The sequence below is a fragment of the Ambystoma mexicanum genome, chromosome 12 (genome assembly GCF_040938575.1).
Source record: "Ambystoma mexicanum isolate Mex_15411 chromosome 12, UKY_AmexF1_1, whole genome shotgun sequence".
Lineage (NCBI taxonomy): Eukaryota > Metazoa > Chordata > Amphibia > Caudata > Ambystomatidae > Ambystoma > Ambystoma mexicanum.
In genome coordinates this window covers 1114249576-1114267450 of record NC_090936.1, presented here as the reverse complement: position 1 = coordinate 1114267450, position 17875 = coordinate 1114249576, and the positions used below count along the sequence as shown (strand labels likewise).

General features: G+C 44.2%; 1 long non-coding RNA gene across 1 annotated transcript in view; it reads right to left on the bottom strand.

Moving 5' to 3' along the window:
• Positions 1-17875, bottom strand: part of LOC138513104 (uncharacterized) — a 105611-nt gene that overhangs the window by 60003 nt on the left and 27733 nt on the right. The window contains exon 2 of the long non-coding RNA XR_011281705.1: positions 7316-7390. This is a non-coding gene — a long non-coding RNA (uncharacterized lncRNA). The remainder of the gene's footprint in view (positions 1-7315; positions 7391-17875) is intronic.

The following is a 17875-nucleotide window of genomic DNA, read 5'->3' as shown; positions in this document are numbered from 1 at the left end:
TATTTTTTATTTTTTTTACTGTTTGCATACTTGTTAAAATATCTTAGTCCCAGTATCTTGTCACAGGCCCTGGAAGACTTCTGTCCTATTCATTCACTGCTCGATGAACTCCATGTTTTAAGTTTAATGGGCGGAAGGATAGGGGAGTAGTTAACAGAGAGAACTCAAGAGGCTCTGGCTGGGCCCCAGTCCAGAAATTAACATTTATTGGCATCAGAGTGACAGGAAGAGCCGACCACAAACAATAGTTGCGATTAAGCGATGAAAGAGAAATTGGTTGCAGAGTTCTCCAATGGCAGATGAAAGGGCCCAGTGTATTGTAACAATAATAGCAATAAACATTTGTACATCTTCCACAAGAAACCAAATCAGAGCTCAGGTAATGGGTTTTATGATTGCCAAACTCGTTGGTACTATTTATATCGACTTCTAAAGTTGGAAACTGAGTTAACCTTGTCTGGGTTCAAAATGGTGGCCTGCAGAACTCAGACATGTGTTTTCAGCTGGTGCTCAACTCGCTGAGCTTTTTCATTTTACCAACGAAACACAAAAGGTCACTCAAAGACAGGAAACCACATTATATACTCAAGCTTTGCCGCTCTGTCTTGATCCAGTTTAAGTCTCGGTATTAAACACAAGGCTTAAACCCAATTAACTGACATCATGAATTCACTTAAACAAAATAGAAGGGCCATTCACCCCACAGTGCTTCGAAGCAATACAAATGGCAGTAAGGTGCTATATAAATATGAAGTAACATTACATTAAGGGTAATTCCCCAAGAAGCAGTGACTGCATTACTACATTTCAAGAATGACTCTTCACTAAAGAGATCAAATTGGTATTTTAAGTTTTTTAGACTGCTTTCGTCCAATCATCGTCTCCTATGTCACATGTAGATCATTAGTCTTGCCACAAGATGTGATTGTGCTGAGGGCCTCAGGCAGAGCATCCAGTTGGCACAGCATGTTTTTTTACCGTGCCAGGGGCTTATCCGAAGGCCATACCTCAGGAACAGTGTCCACGGGGCAATATAAGTGTGATTGCCATGCCTGGGGCATGGTCAAAGAAGCACGAGGCAGGCAGTCCTCTGGGGCTGGTCACAGGCCATGCCCAGTTGGGACTCTGTGTGTTTTCGCTGTAGCAATCTACATCTTTACTGGGCACTGTTGATGTTATGGGGCCCTGGTCAAAATATCTTGACCGATGTCCAGTCCCATTGGACATGGCCAGTTGGCATTCTGCTTGATCTATAGCGGCGCATACGGATGAGGTTTAAGAGTGCTTTGAAAAACAATTGCCAAGTCATACCCAAAAATGAGTTGCCCAAATTTCATCCCCAGAAGGATTAAAGCATGAGTCAGCCCAGCAGGTTAGAACCCTTGTCCCTAAAGCAACTTCTCCTCATCGGAGGAGCCCATGTAAAGGACAGCGCTATCCATCTGTTTCCAGCTATGCGCATTGGGTACCATGGATGCGATTAGTGGGTGTAAGAAATTGACGAAGGCCATACACCATTGTCAATGTCCGGTGGCCATAATTGTAGGCCACCATCAGTGTGGGCATTGCTTGCGTGTTAGGGTATATCACTGAAGAACAATAAACATTCAGTGAAATAGTTTATTAAGTACAGTTACAAAACACCAGACAAGATGACGAAGTACTAGTAACCAACAACCCAACCATTAATATAACAGACTGATTCAATGAAGAAGAAGCCTTCGCTGATCTTCAACCAATCGGCATCAGTAGACAAGCACCGCTATTGATACAGCATTTGATGGTCCTCAACCAATCAACGTCAATACAGAAGCACCACACCGCACAACAACAAACCAAAACAAAGAACAACTAATAAGCAAAACCACACCAAAAAGATCCACTGCAATTTAATCAATGCCAGGTCAATGTCCAAACATGCCACCGATATATACGATCTCCTGTGTGACGGAGGTATCAACATCATATTTTTAACTGAACATGTCTAGATGACAACTACAAGATCACCATCAACAACTGCTTGCCTGAAAACTTCAAATGCGTCCAAGCAAACAGAAAACCCAAAAGGGGGGCTGGCAATCACCCACAAGGAACACCTGGCTATCAAATCAGAAGACCCACAACATCGATAAATGGGAATCCTTAATCCTGCGCCTATCAGAAAACCAGAAAACAAACCTGAAATTCATACTGATGTACAGACCACCAACCTAGGAGGCAACCTTCGCAGATGCCTTCATGGAAGCAATTACCAACCTAGCCATCAATTACAATCACCTGATCCGCCTCAGAGATTTCAACATCTGGTTCGATGAAGAAACCACAACCACACAAAAATCTCTAAGCAGCCAACTAGCAGCAATGAATCTACAAAAACTAGTCAAAGGACACTTGGCAGGACATACACTTGACACAATCTTCGCAAACAAAGAACTCATCACCACGGCACCACCAATTCAAATACTCTAGAGCGACCACCTCATCATTCCCTTCATAGTCACAATGACGACTCCAATAAACAAGAAACAAAACAAACCATTGACCAGCATCCAAAAGAACTGCAGAACCATCAAAAACTCCAACCTAACTGGACCTCTGGAGTGCTGCAAACCACAACTAGCAATAAGGCAAGAAGCTGTCCTGGACAAAAAAGTAGCACTACTACACACCTGGATTGTAACAACTATCGACAACATCACTAAAAAACAAAAACTAGAACTCAATTGGAGTACCAAAAACAACACTGCAAATAATCTGAAATTTCGGCAACATATCCGCTCATACAAAAAGGAAATACAAAAGGCTAAGAGGATATACCATGACAACCGAATGTTCAAAGCACCAAACACCCAAAAAGAACTCTTTAAAATCATAAATGAAATTAAAAATCCACCTGGCTGCAGCAATACTCCAACTCATACGATGAAACTATGCAATGACCTAGCAGACCACTTTAAAAACAAAATCATCACCATCCAACAAACCACACAAACAGACTGCTCGATCATACTACGGACCCCACCTATCCTCACGAGGAACATCCGAACAAACTACAAAGCTTCCCCGAAATATTAGTGGAGACTTTCGTCAAACTGGTAAATCAAAACAACAACTCAGGTTCTCCTGATGACCCCTTCCCCCCGGACACATACAAATCAATTCTTATACAATGCACTCCCATGGAATATCACAGGAATGTCATCTACCTTTCGATCTTGACTGTGGAAGTGCCACATTCCTTCAAATCAGCATACATCAGCCCACTACTCAAAGATACAGGAGGATCCGTAGAGGACCTCTCCAACTACAGACCCATCTCTAACATCCCGTACACAGCCAAACTGCTTAAAACGTACATATACAAAACAACCCAAGATTTCATAGAAGAGCACTGCCTACTAGACCAGGCCCATGTAGGTTTCAGACCAATGAGAGGAACGAAATCAGCTCTCCTCTCAATATGGGACAACCTAAAAACAAATGCAGACTCAAACAACAGTACTGCCTTGATACTTCTAGACCTATCCGCAGCATTCGATACAGTCAACCACGACATCCTCCTAACGAGACTAGAAGGATTGGGAATAACAGACACCACCCTACTGTGGATCAGATCTTTCCTAACAAACAGAACGGAAACCATATGGATGAAACCTTTCAAATCCAATCCAAGAGACTCCACATGCAGACTACCACAGGGATCATCCCTCTCCTCACTATTATTCAACATCTACCTATCGCTACTAATCAAAATCATCAAAAGACACGGCCTGACCTGCTACAACTATGCTGACGACACACAAATAATCTTCAAAATACAAGATAGTCAAGAAATAAACTCAACAAACTTCGCGCCTTCAAACACTTGTGTATAGCCGCGTTATAAATGCCATATCATATCATATCATAACACTGGAGAACTGCCTTCATGATGTATTCAACTGGATGAACTCGAACTACCTCAAAATCAACCAAGCCAAAACAGAAATAATGATCATCACAAAAAACAGAGAAGACAACCACTACATCCCCTGGCCAAGAGAACTCGGTATAATCCCAGCACCATCACCGATTGTAAAAAACCTGAGAGTGCTGATGGACAACAATCTTACTCTAGAGTCACAAGTAAATGCTCTACTCAAGAAATGCTTCTTTCTCCTGTGAGCGGCAAAAAGGACCCTAAAGTTCCTATCATTCGCCAACAAAACAATCACCATCATCACTCTAGTTATGTCCAGAGTAGGTTACGCCAATAGCCTATACCTGGGTATTCCTGAATGACTTACAAAAAAAAACTACAATGCGTAGCAAACGCGGCAGCCAGATTGCTTCTCAAACTACCCCGAAGAGAACACATCACACCCACGCTAAAAACACTACACTGGTGACCAATAAAACAACTAATAAAATTCATAACAATGTGCACCACACAGAGAGCAATACACAAACAAGGCGCAGAGTTCCTGAGAAACAAATTACGCCTACATCAACCGACAAGAACGCTCTGATCAAGCAACAACATCCACCTGGAACCGATACCCTACAGTAAAATAAAATTTGGAGGATCTTCTTTCTCTCACCAGGTGCAAAGAACATATACAACACAAGAAACCACGTACTATTCAGGAAACTGCTCAAATCCTGGCTCTTCACCTCGTAACTATAAGACCTCCCACAGGGACACACACACAACTAAAACAAAGATAAACAAAGACACAGATCCTGATTCCCACCAAGCAATCAACTAAAAATATAATCTAAGGAAGACACTCCATGACATACCGAACGACTAACTAATAGACAGCCATGATAGGAGGACACTGAAGACTGAATACATAGGCAGACCAAGACGGAAGGATGAGGACGACACATCAATAGCACCCTGACCCAAACCCACACCCAAGCTCCAACAGACCTATGACACAGTAGATAGCAAGGGAATAGGGAGGACCTAATCCTTAGCTCCTACACCAGAAGGGATCCAATCATCAGCTCCCACACCTACACCTGGGAGAACGCCGTGTCATCACACACAACAGTCAGATGGCCAATAAAAGAAATCAGCAATAACCCCACCCATAGGATTACATCCAAAATGGAACAAGAAGTACTAGAATCAGGATACACACCCCATTAACCCAACTTTCAAACCTCTGCACACCTAACACACCTGAAAATTCACACAAACATCTCTCGCCCAGCAAACCGCACGCACTTTACCACACCGCATCAAGAACAAACAAACAACACATAAACAGCACCAACAGCACATGAGGTCTTGCCCGGTCCGATACTCACACCAAAGCTCAGTGCATGGTGTATACCGAACTGAAGCCGCCAACAGCACACCACTCCTCCCACTCTCCTACTCCCCCTGCACCCGACTAGCCTACCCACCTGCCTCTTGTTTTACAGATCCACCAGAGCACCTGGGGACCAACTCTGTTGGTGATGGTGCGCTATATAAATACTTTTAACATTAACATTAACTGTTATGGGTACCCTGCGTTAGAAATTCCCTGGAAAATCTATAGATGAAGGGACGTTATGGTTGCAAAAGCTAAATATACAGAACTTTACCTGCAACCAAAATTCCCCCACCCTGTTCTGCTCATCACATCACAACTGGCGTCGCCATAATTTTCCCACGGTGTAGGGAAATAAAGAGATACAGAAAAATAGAAGAGCAACGGAATGTTTATAATGAGTTTTGGTTTTATTCTGATGACCAACTCGAAACTGAGCCCAAGCCGGCAATATAATTATTTTTCGAGAGCCTATTTTCTACGTGAATTAGCTCAAGGTGTGACCTCATAAATAGTGCATGCAGGTAGCATGAGGGTTTCAACCATCTGGAACAGTGTAATAGGTTGGGGTCGCAAAACCAGTGTTTTCCGCTCATTTGTGATAGGATATTTTTTCTGCCATCTACTGCGCAAACCGCCAAATAGAATTTCACCATTCATGAGGAATCGACCTCTTATGTGACTCATGGTCCGTCATGGGGTTTTGAGCAAATCCCTCCAGCGGTTTGGTTTCAATCTGGCCAAAAATGGCACGCAAACAGTTATGGATATATATGATCACCTGGAACTATTTGCGGAGCCACGAGGTCATGACTGGCCAGTTGCGGTTTGTGAATATGGAACCTGCCTGCACATTTTCGCATTGAGCAACCAGACTAGCTTGATGAAAAATATTGCATCTCCTGGGTTTATGGAGAAGAAACATTCTGAAAACTGCTATTCGACGCCATGTTCTGCAGAAACACAAAGGGGCCAAGCTTTCTGGTTGGCTTGGCCCTCAGACTGGCCCTTTGGAACTTCATGTGGCCTGATGAGTCATGGGCCATGGCTCTAAGCCATTGTCTATCTAAACAGCCTGTCTTCGCCAACAGGTTACCCACGTGCACTCTTTCAGTACATATAGGCTCAATGCAGTTTACAATCTGACTGTTTAAATGAAGGTTTATGTCGATTTTACCGCGAACAAATGGTCGTAATGACCAAAAGTTCTAAGAATGCTACCACCAAAGGTTCGAACACCAAACGTTTGTACCTTTGGTGGTAGCATTGCAGGTAAGCACAATAAAAAAAAAAGAGACTGCGGGGGCTGCGTGGGACACCCCCTGCAGCCCCCGGAGTGCGTGTGTTCGCAGGAGAAAGGTGCAAACTTTTGGTAGTTAGCACCTTTCTCATGCGAACGTTCCGGCCGCGGCCAAATCAGCCACGGTCGGATCAATCGGATTCTTAAATGAATACTGTAAATACAAATTAACGTCTAAGAATTTTGTACAAAATCCAAGAGCTAATTTAATTTACACCTGATTTCACACTTATTCGTGTAATTTGATCTAACATAAATAAACTATTCCTTTTGACAAATTTCAGCAATCCAAAGGAAAAAAGAAGAAACACATCACTTCTCCATGATATCAAGTAAACCACATTTCTTTCATGGTGATTAACACACAGTCAATACAAATCAAAATGTTGTTGCTGACGTGTTTCGGACTCTACGGTCCTTCTTCAGGGCATAAGAGTCGTAGCTTTCCCAATCCTAAAAATTGTCATTCAATGATTGTGTCTACAGTTTTACAAAATAATATAATTATTCCCACAATATATGTACTGTGTGCTACTCGTTTTGTCCATTTTCTAGATAGAAGCTCATACTAAGCCCAATGGCAGAGAGTAGTGCTAACTTGTTCCTCAGCCTGGAAAAAATGAAATGTGACATGCACATGTTATCTGTTGGGCACTCCTGGTGTCCGTCAGGTAAGTACGCTCTGTAATGCCTGGTATCAAACACTCACCTCGCAGACGCGTAATGTGAGCCAATTAACATTCATTCTGCCTCCTCGACTAACTCTGGATTCTCAGAATGGCCCCTGCAATATAAGTAAACAGGGCCATATCAATGACCATTTCCTCATCTAGATACTTTACACGGAAGAGTTCAATGTTACGTTATCTGCGAATGCCGTTGTGGTGGCATTCATGTCCCTCCACCCCCCCTTCGCCCACCCCCGGTGGCTGGCATATCTCATGTAAACTTGGAATTCCTCTGGCAATCAGTTCCTCATGGGACTGCCAGATTAGACCGTGAAGAATTTCATCCTCCCCACGGGGATATGTGCCCTCTTCATTCTAAGTAACTACGCAACAAGCGGGATGCAGCCGGGCCATTCCCATAATACGCGCTAGGAGCAGTGGCCACTTTGGGTCAATAGGGAGTCCCTGGGCAATGGCCAAAGGACAGTCCCTAGGTGAAGTGTCCAGAAAGCTGGTAAAGTAGCCACTTTGGAAGGCTTAACGGGACCCAGAGCCTTCGATCATGCATCAGACAATGTGGACACGCGCCATGGTGGTATCACCAGCGCCCACTCTGAATGGCTTGTGATGGCCCATATCAGGGTGGACACGTCAGGGTGGTTGGGCAGGCCCGGGACATGGCCAAAGGTCATTCCCCAGAAAGTGGCCGCTTTGAGTCTCTTGGGGTAGCTGGTAAAAGTGGACACTTTTATATGATAATGATCTACATTACTCTTGATGTACTGTTTGTACTTGGGATATGACTCTCAAGGGTGAAGTGAGTTGGTAACCAACAACCAAACATGCCGATACTCTAGGTTTTTAAGAAAGAGCAAGCTTGACCAATCTTCAACATATTAATAAACAGTTAAAGACAAAACCTAAACCACCACAATTAAATAATTAGAACAGTTATTGAATACTGTGCACATCTCACGGTACATCCAGTAACAACAGGACCCCCCCATGCACCGAGGATCCTATTAAATGTGTGGCGCTAACGAACAAACCGTAAATAAATAGAAAGCTCTTACTAAGCCTTCTCAATTTTATTCACAACTCAGGTTTTTGCAAATTCTATTGAAGTTCGCCAAAAAGAAGAGAGGCATGAAAGTAAAATGCAATTGGAAGCCATACAATCGGCAGAGGATTGGTGACAAGTACAGGCGTCTTGAAACAAATGAATTGAGGAGTATAAATGTGAACTATGACGTGCTAAAATATGGAAATTAAGGAGAGATGCAAATGATTACGTGGCTCGAGTAAATATCTGCCCATCAACAAACCGGATGCTTTCAAAGTCATTTCAAAGACAGATAATCAGCATCCAGAACATCCTCAACTGGGTCGACTGACACGGAATCAAACCAAAAAAACTAAGAAAAAGTCAAGAGACGGAGCACTAACAGAGGGGACAATGGCCCTCATTATGAGGTTGCTGTCAACTCTGTATTACCATTACCACCACCTGACATCCCGGTGCTCGCGGGATATCACAAGAGGCGGAGCTACAGTAAATTCCCCTTCCGGGAACCCAGAAGCACCGGCACTGTTATTAACAGGTGCTTCAATGAAAAACAGGCAGGTAGGGGCCTGAAATCCCAGCAGGTCAGGCTTGCCGGTAGCTCACTACCCCTACCGGCAGACTCACAGTGACCCGGTCCGGTAACGGTGCTGGTAACTTGTTACCGGCACATTTATTACCAGACCGGGTCACTTATAATGAGGCCCTGTAGTCTTGAACATTTCTCAGAGACTGCCGGCACCCAGTGAAGAAAGATGGCGCAGCTAAGGATTTAGATTCCAATCAATGGCACTATCTCAAAAATTAGATACCAATGTTGATTTGAATCTATCTTCAAATAGTGAACTGAATCTAAGAACGGAGGATAGCACTGGGGAAACACGCTGGTTTTGGCAGCAAGACCATGCAGAGCGACAGAGGTTCGAATCCCAGATCTGCAGTACGATATTAAACGTTATAAGAAGCCAATTGAATAAAAATAAATAAATAACATAAGCCCAATGTGCTAGTGAGCACATCATGTGGCAGAGAGGTGCCCATGGAATGGTGCAGCCCATCCCCTCGACCAAATGGCCATTGGGTATGGACACAAGTATTACCGAGTTAGCCAATTAGGTGGTTTGTGGGTGCCTGGGACAGGGTCAATGACCCCAAACAAAATGGGCACTGGGAATGGCTGATGGCCTTTGGAAGAGGGCACCTGGGCATTTCCAAGGCCCACAGCCCAGGTAAACTGCCCACTGTACATGGCCACAAGCCATGGATAGTGTATAGCATTAAAAAACGATTGCAATTCATTAAAACGGATTGATATGAAAATGGTTATTTCCCAGTTGTGAATGGTACAGTGAGCTAAAGTGTGACTGCTACTCTCGAGTATGTACCTTTCCATAGAACAGGTCAATGGTCCGTGTTCGTTCTCGCAGAGGGGCGCCTATGACTATTTCTTCAATTTATTAAAGGGTCATGAAAGGGATGTTACGGTTGCAGTGCCTCACAAGGACACCCTACTAATGAACCAGTTACCAGAACTCAGACCCCACTATCACAAAACAACCACACCTCGGCCCCTGCCATGTATTGTCCACGATGTCACATATACCAACATATATAACATGCCTGTACCCACAGTCCGTACAGGACATGAGCAATGAAAAGCGTTAAAGAAAAATAGTAGCATTCCAAACTTGTTATGGGACTTCAATTGCGTTGCGAGGACCAATTCCAAAAAGAAAGAATGGAACACCCATCTTTCCAGATTACTTACCTGTCAAATGTGCGGGTTTTCATTGTTTTGTGGTGAAAATGAAAGTCCCTTTCAGAACGTTTGTCACTGAATTTCAATGTGTTATTTAAGAAAAAGTCCAAAGGTTTACTGTCTCTGAAAAGTAAAAGCTATAAATGCTTGGAATTACTACATTGAGGTACAAACACTTTATATCCTAATTATCCATTTCCCTAAAACAAGGTACATCACGCAACAAATTAAACCTTACCTCCCGCTTCTTCATAAGACTTCTTCACTTCAACAATAGCACAGAGGTGAGTTACACATATTTAAAGCAAGTGTTGTGAAATAGTGATGTAGGTTGCGTTCCCCGCTAAAGCTCTGATAAGCCAGCGCTCTTCTACCGTAACACCTCTGCATGGCAAGGAATTGCTGAAATCTCTGGTTATGGAATTCTAGAATCTTCTATGCAATTTGTCTCCTCTACAGACGAGGCAAGAGGGTTTAGTACATTGTCACCTCAGTGTCAAGAGGCAGGATCTGGTGCAGGTTCCTATCCCTTTTCTGCTCTTCACTTGATTGTGCCATCATTACTCTATAAAATCAATAACCTTGATCCACAGCAGTTGGCTGGCTTTTCAAGAAGAATTTGCTATTGAAGTATTCTATGCAATTACTGCAGCTTAATGCTCTGAATGTTTCAAGTAGCCCTGCTTTGGTGGAGGGGTTTGAATATTTCCAAACTGAAAGAGGAAGCAGCTTCTGCAACAGGTGGGTTCTAGCACACTCTTTTGAACGCTCGACCTCACTATATAACCAGAGCATAACGTAGCATGAAGTACGGCATGGTCAGGTGGGTTTTGACGATAATGGCCCACCAGACAAAGCAATGGTAGGCCTTGGCCCAAGCCACAATGAGCTACACTGTTAGCAGTCTAGGTCTTCCTTTGGGATGCATATTTCTTTTAAAGGAAATTAGGTCAGCACGTATCTACCCAAAATAATCTAATCTACAAACCAAGATGGCTTCTCCTCGAAATAGGAAGGGACTCTCAGTCTAGAGTCCCTTTTCTGTTTCCAGTGTGGCCAGGGCAGGGAGACAGTGCCAAGAAGAGAGAGAGGCAGCGGAGGGTAAGTCTTAAGGAGGTTATGCTTAAGGGAGACAGTGGTAGGAATAGTGGGAGACTGGCCAACAACAAGATGGCAGTTCACAGCGGAGTGCCTGCAGTCAGGCCTGAAATGCAAGCTTATGTTGACAGATACTGGTGCATTCCTAGTCTCCTGATTGGCTTGCACCTCACCTCTGGGTGCTATTACCTTGTCCATTTCCACTGGCAGTGTGTGCATGGTCTGCACACCCAGACAAACATGGAGGAGGCTGCTTGGAATGAATGCCTGGATTGTTTCCCTGTGTAGTCCAACAGCTTCCCGTCTTTCTCTGCACTCTTTTCCTGGCTCCATAATAACAATAACTTTATTTTGTACATAGTACTCACTGCTGCAGTCATGGGGCTGTCACAGAACTATAAGTGAAGGTTGCTGCTATGTCTGGGCAGACATAGAATATGGATTGCAGATCCTCCTTGGTGGGCACCATCCCACAGAATAGGTTATTTCACTTGACTCATTATCAGCAGAGGTGCCCTCCCTTTTCTGGCATGTATCATACCTTGCTCGGGACATGCACATTAAATTTACCTTGAAGACGGTGACACCTCAAATCTCAGACTAGTTGACATCCACCAAAAATATTGCCCGGCGGATGCCGCTCCAGTAGCTAAACACATGATGTAAGACAGGGTTGTCCAACTCCAGGTCTCGAGGGCTGGATCCATGTCAGATTTTCGTTGTATCCCTCATTAATATTCATGAGATAAATTTGCATACATCGATTCTAAATGTATGCACATTTTGCTTGTTAGCATTAATGAGGGATATCCTGAAAACCCATCAGGTTTCTGGCCCTCAAGGCTGAGGGATATCCTGAAAACCCATCAGGTTTCTGGCCCTCAAGGCCTGGAGTTGGAGAGCCCTGATGTAACAGGATGTTAACGCACTTCCAAAATGAATATGGAAGACTTGTTGGCAGACATGCGCACAGCATGGAATCTCTTAACGCCCCAGGAACAAGGATGGAGAATTCCAAAAACCTTGGCAGATATACCTAAGGCCTCATCAGGAATTTGGCAGGTGTTGTCTGCATGCAGCAGTTACTGTTGCCACGTGCAGAAATCTTACACCGCCACACTTATTACAAATCTGCCTCTCAAAGTGTTAAGGCAACACAGTACTATTCCAACCTTGTTAGGGTCACTTTTACTTAGAGGTGGTGCACATGCAGCTTTTCCAAATATAACATTCTCCTGCAAATATGTATTCTCCATGAAAAACTCCCCACCCCCTGCTCTGAACACAAACTGACTGGTACTGTATCATGTTAGCCCAGCCTGATGAAGCATTTTCAGAAAAGCACAACTCACCTTAAGGCTGCTCAAACCAGCATGATTATCAAGAAACAACACTCAGAAAAGCAAGTTATAAGTCTGTCTGATTGGCTGTGGGTGTATAATACAGAGCAATGATTTTGAATGAACTCTGATGTCCATCTGCAGGGGTGTAAGGGTGGAAAGGAGAGCAGTACAGCAGAACAGTAACTAGTGAAGCAGGTTTGTCGTTGTCTTGGGAGGATAGCTCAGGGGCAACGTGCAGCAAGACGACACAGGAGCAACACAGGTACGATCCCTGGGTCTGCCTTACATACCATTGGGTATTTAGCGCGTTATAAATAACATATCATGTATCATTTTATCTCATGTGAGGAACAGTCAGATCACCAGACATATCGCAGTTTAGGGGTACTGCTGACCAGGGCTCTCGTCGAGGGTACACAGGGTGGACGGAGTCCACCCACTTTTTTCTGAGGGTGGATTTAGTCCCCCACCCCAGCTGAAATTAAACATGAATGTTTTCTTTGACTTCATGAATTAAAGCCGACCTCCGGGATCGATCCACAGTCAGGTTTACAGGCGGGACACTTCACCACTGCACTATATAACCAGATGAAAAATAACAGACAACTAAAGTGAAATGTCCAAATTCGGTACTGCAAGTTCCAGGGAAAACATTGGTATTGGTTCTTGGGGTTTAAAACATGCACACCTTTTAACGTTTTCGAAAACACTATTAGAAGAAAATATCCTCTCTTGGTTTTGTGTGTGTGTTGAGTTTATGAAAGGGAAATGCCATTCGTCCTTTGCAATTTGGATGGTTATGCAAAGCCAATCTGATGAAATGTGCATATTTCACCTGGATATGCTAATTTCTGGTGACGTCACATCCCATTGCGTTTGTTGATAAGTCCCCCCACTTTAATTTTTAGGACCTGACCCCTGCTGCTGACTCTCTTCTGAAATTAGGATCATGCGCTCTGGTCAGACATAGGGAGAGAGATACACAGTTTAACTCTGTGATAAAAGGAATGCATGGAGTGGATGCACAAAAGAGGGGGGGTGGGCTACAGGGGTCTCCCCATGAAAAAAGAATGTGCACCAATGATGTGCACCAATGATACGCATAGTTTTGTGGAGAGGCTAACTGGTGACTCTCTCATGAAAAAAGGAGTGTGTACGGTGGCAGAGTGGGCGGCAATGCGGTGCATGGAGGCAAGGTCCCTAATGGGCAGCTGTTGGGAGGACGGATGGGGACCATCCCCTCGGACTGGAGACAGGACATCAATTGTCCGCCTCTGGATTGTGAGCAGTGCAGGGTTGGCAATGATCAACTTTCTCAATGACTACATAGGACCCTGCAGGCACCTTCTCTGGTACCTCATCATTTCGAAGTTTATTTCTTTATGTTTTTATCGCATAAAATAGCCCATTAGGCTTTCTTATCCATAGACAAATAAATACATCAATATAGTAAACAAAGGGAGAAACATTACATTCTTAAATTACTGTCGACAAGGTTCCCATTCAGCCATCATGCCCATTAACGGAGCACCATATTCATCATTCAACATTGTGAAAACAATAAAATGTCACCCAGCCTGTTTCACAACTTAGTCATGTGACAGATGAGGCCCACCACATCTGCATCAAAGTGAGACTGCCACATAAAATCACAATGCACTGCATCAAACGTATAGCCGAATGCCAAGAGTGCCTTACTGCGAACAAATCGCAGAGCCTCACACTCCATCAGTAAATGTTTCAGGCTTTCAGCATTAGGAGGACTTCCACAGCCCCCCATTTTACTAAATAACACATATCTTAAATTAAACTTAATTCATAATTAAGTAGCTATGATTTGGTTGTAGGGATAAGCCATCAACTAAGACTGCCGATGGCTGGCATAGTCGGCTGAACTGACCTTCATAGCAAGGTCAATAAGCAATTGATCAGAATCAATGTCAATTAGTTCCTTCTTAACAACCATATTGATGTTGCCCCTTGCCAACCAGGCAGAGGGACTTGGCTTGCTGACCATCCAAATGTTCAGATCCTCAAATGTATGGCAGAAAGGGAGCCTCTTGCCTTCTGGAAGTTCCCAAAGGGTAACCTGTCTGTTATAATGAAGGAGAGGCCCCTCACCGCATTTACAATCTTGCTGTATACTTTGGCGCTGGAAATCCTGCAAGCACAATTCAAAGAGTACAACCTTGTCTCCATCAGTATGTACTCAATAGGAGTGGAATTAGGCAGCATAAGCAGTAATTGGATGTTAGTGTAATCCCATTGTGTAAATTTAGCAGGGCTCAAGTCGAAGGTACACGCGTGTGGGCCGAATACACACTTTTTTCAAAGGGTGGACTCAGTCCCCCCCATCAAAAATTAGAAAAATTAATTGTCTTCTTTGAATTTATGAATTAACACCAACCTGGGGCTGGAACCATGGTCTTTACCTTCGCAGGGCAGACACTTCACCATTGCACTATGTAACCTGATGAAAAATCAGAAACTAAAGGTGATATGTCCCATTTTGATAGTGCATGTTCCAGGGAACACATTGGTATTGGTTCTTGGAGTTTATAACATGCACACCTTTAAACGTTGTCACATACTGGGGAGGATCCATAGGCTAAAAAAGAGACAACCCACTTGGCGGTGTTGAGAAATGGGCTGAGGAGATGAGGGCACAGCAAAGGATTTCATGGTCCAGAAGATTAAATGCTGCTGAGAGGTCGAGCAGTAGAAGAAGAGAGAGGGTGCCCCTGTCACCCTGTCATTTGGATCATCAAGCTGGTTCTTCAGGTCTAGAAGGCCTGTTTCGGTCCCATGTTTTGGGCGGAATACTAATTGCATGGCCCCCAAAATATAGTGGAGTTCAAGGAATTACTGGAGCTGTAGATATGCGACTCTGTCCATGATTTTCAGTAGGAGGGGACTGTTGTTATAGTTTGGTAATCGGTGAGGATTGCAGAGTCAAGAGTGGGCTTTTCTAGCAGCTGGGAAATCCAGGAATCGTTCAGAGTGGATTGGACAGGGCAGGTGCCAAAGGATGCGTTAATGATGGTGGTGATGAGAAAAGAGTAGAGGTTCTGCGCATTCCTTTACCATCGAGGCTGGGCAGGCGTCTCCCTCGCAGCAAGAAGGCTTGAGGACTTTGATGATATTAGCAAGGGTGGAGGGGCTGGTGGGTTGGAGCTGGAAGAGGGAAGGGAGGGCTGGAAGCGAGATGACCGCCATGCATGTTTGTTTAGCTTTTATTTTTGCTTGTAGCTGTGTGATTTTGCCTGTCAGGGTGTCTTGGATAATGTTGCACCAGGCGTTGTCTTTCATGATGGAGGAGGGTGTGGAGATGGGGGTCTCCAGGTCTCTGAGGATGGAGAAGAGTTCATTAGAACTGGAGGCCGCTTTAGTGATTCATTGTAGGTGACTGCTTTGGAGCTAATGATCAATTGTTTGTAGTGGATGGAGATTTTTGCAAAATAGGTTTTATTGCAGTGGGTGGGTCTTTGTGAAAAGCGACATCCGCCGAGCTTTTGGTAGCTTGTGTAGCGCAAAGATCGGGGGTGAACTAGGAGTTGAGGTGTGTGGTTATCAATGGTTAAGCCAAGATATTCATACAAGCTCACTTGCTCAATTTGCTTCGGGCCAGAGATTAATGCAGGAAAGCAGACAGTTCATAGATTTATTAGGGCAATATGCCATAGAGCACCATGGCTGCCTCCAAACCCGTGTCCAGGTCCGTAGTGTCGGAATGGGGACTTACTGGGACATTCCGACCTTTGCGGACCCGGTAAGTCCCCATTCCGAAAACCATTCCCCATTCCCATTGAGCCCTATAGGGCTCAATGGGAATGGGGAAGGAGCTAATAACGGGCCCGCAAATAGCGGGCCCGTTATTAGCTCCTTGGTCCCTTAGCGGCTCCCGCTAAGGGAACCTCGGAATGCAGCGGTAGGGGGTTAACGGCACCAGCATCCTTACCGGTGCCGTTAACCCCTTACTGCCGCACTCGGAATGAGGCCCTTAGTCTTTCCCAAGATGATCTTTAGTCAACTTTGTATGGTTACAGATAAGCCAATTGTTTGCGTGAATTGACTGCAAACGGGAACCATTATCAGTTGAATTAAGTAGGCGGACGATATCAATATTCCTCAACCTGCAAGTTTCACAGTAAAGTCCTAAGCAATCAAAAGAGCTCTGTAGTCCCGCGTGGGTCAAATCAAGGAGAATCAGATCTTCTGCATACCCCAGGGTATTTTAATTATCCCCAGACTGGGTGGGGCGGCCAACCGACTCAACAATGTCTCCAGGAGAACACTCAGATATAAGTTAAATAAGAGGGGTGCTAAAATGCATCCCTGCTTAAGCCCAACATGGGTGTCAACTGTTTCACTAACATTGCCATAGCTGTCCAGTCTCACCCTGACTGTGGTGTTAGACTATAGGCCGACCAGCATTCTTAATAGGCCCTGTGGAATGCCCCAGGCTAACAATTTATTCTTAAGCCTATCTCTAGGGAGCGTATCGAATGTAGCAATAAAGTCCCCGTAAACCACAAGGACCTCACACTTGTGTAGTGACCATGTGTATGATGCCACGTTCGATAAGGTCACCAAATCGGTGAGTCTACCAGTCCCTGTCTGGAATTTAGGGATGATTTTATTTTCCGTAGCCAAAATAACGAGTTCTGAGAGCAAGACGCACGCAAATACCTTTGAAGTAACATCCAGCATAGCTAACAGGCAATCATTTTTGTAGGATCAGATCTAGTGCTCTTTCTGTCGGCAAGTACTATAATACTTTCCTGCCACGTTCCAGGAAGAATATTAGTCGCAGAAATATGTTTGAACAGTTTATGAAGGAGCTTCCCCACCAGTCTGGATTTAGCCTCAGCAAAACATTGTTGAGGCCATTCGGTCCAGTTGCTCAAGAAGCCTTAAGCAAGGAAATCATTTTACCGATCTCTATTGTAGAGAGATTAAAATCCCAAGTGGCAGTGCCAATATTAAGAGAGACCATTTTGTTAGTTTGCTTTCCTATGTTATAGCGAAGCTAATCCTGCCAGTCAACCTTGTTGATGGCAGAAATAACACACCTAGTTTGTGTTTTATTACGGGCTAAGATCCCAAAAAAGTGTGTTGTTGGATAGGATTACACTAGTTAATTCACCTTACTTGTATTGCTTCAGTTGTTGCTGATAGACCTTCAGCCACTTCAGATAGGTGTATTTCTGAGAGTGCAACATTCTTGCCGTGCCCCCTGTCTCGCTAACCTTATTGACAATATTCCTTAGATCCTTGCACCGGTCTCTTTGGCGTTTCTGATATTAATGTCAAAACGCTTATGGGGAAGGCCAACTTT